Source organism: Priapulus caudatus, unplaced genomic scaffold (assembly GCF_000485595.1).
Source record: "Priapulus caudatus unplaced genomic scaffold, Priapulus_caudatus-5.0.1 Scaffold2204, whole genome shotgun sequence".
NCBI lineage: Eukaryota > Metazoa > Priapulida > Priapulimorpha > Priapulimorphida > Priapulidae > Priapulus > Priapulus caudatus.
The window spans coordinates 16,776-17,950 of record NW_014579265.1 but is presented as its reverse complement, the minus strand read 5'-3'; positions in this window follow the sequence as shown (position 1 = coordinate 17,950).

The following is a 1,175-nucleotide window of genomic DNA, read 5'->3' as shown; positions in this document are numbered from 1 at the left end:
CACCCCACCCCACCCAACCCCACCCACCCAACCCCACCCCACCCATCCGCACCTCACGGGAAACATACCGTATCTGCCGGCCGTACAAGAACACCCTTTTATGTCATTAACATGTTTCCAATAATCACGACGACCTATGCGCCGAGGCATAAAAGTCGGTGTGATTTCGGAAGTGCTGAAAACAATGACTCAGTGAATCAGTGGGCTTCGCATGATTTACCAAAACCGATAGTCTAAACTTGTTACTGTGTTAGCTACGCATATAAATATTGGTATTTTCATCGTAATACTCGTTTTCAAAAAATATTTACAGAACATTTGTATGTTTTAGTAACACCAAACCAACAGAAAAATAAATAATTATCTTGCGGAGGACAGCATGGAGTCTCTACGATCGAATAACAGCATCTCTAGTTTCGAATCTCTACGAATAACAGCATCTCTAGTTTCGAAGCTCTACGAATGGTAGCATCTCTAGTTTTGAATCTCTACGAATAATAGCATCTCTAGTTTCGAATCTCTACGAATAATAGCATCTCTAGTTTCGAAGCTCTACGAATGGTAGCATCTCTAGTTTTGAATCTCTACGAATAATAGCATCTCTAGTTTCGAATCTCTACGAATAATACCATCTCTAGTTGTGGATCTCTACGAATGGTAGCATCTCTAGTTGTGAATCTCTACGAATGGTAGCATCTCTAGTTCGAATCGACGTGTGCACGGATTGTCTATCTCACTCTCTCTCGCTCTCTCTCTCTCTCTATCTCTCTCTTTGTCTGTATGATTAGCATCAGGAGCACCACTAACTGTCATGGGCCGGCGAATACGGTAGATGGTTCCACGCGAGGGCGTTTACAAAGCCGTGTGCAGCTTCGACACGAGTATGTATTTTCCCCCGGCCGATGCGGTAAACGAAGGGCACTGATACCCACCCATGCCACCCACCCATGCCACCCAGTGCTGCGAAATACGCGTATATACTTATAAAACGCGTCGTACGAATTGTGACGTTCTCGCAAAATCTCGTGAGAAAGTACTTCCGGTGATTTATTTTCCCTGTGCCAGCATGCGTTGATCACCACCTGGACAATGAATCTAAGGTGGCCCCCGGTCACCAGTATTATGCACAAGGGCTGCCCCACCCACCTGCGCACACAAGGGCTGCCCCACCCACC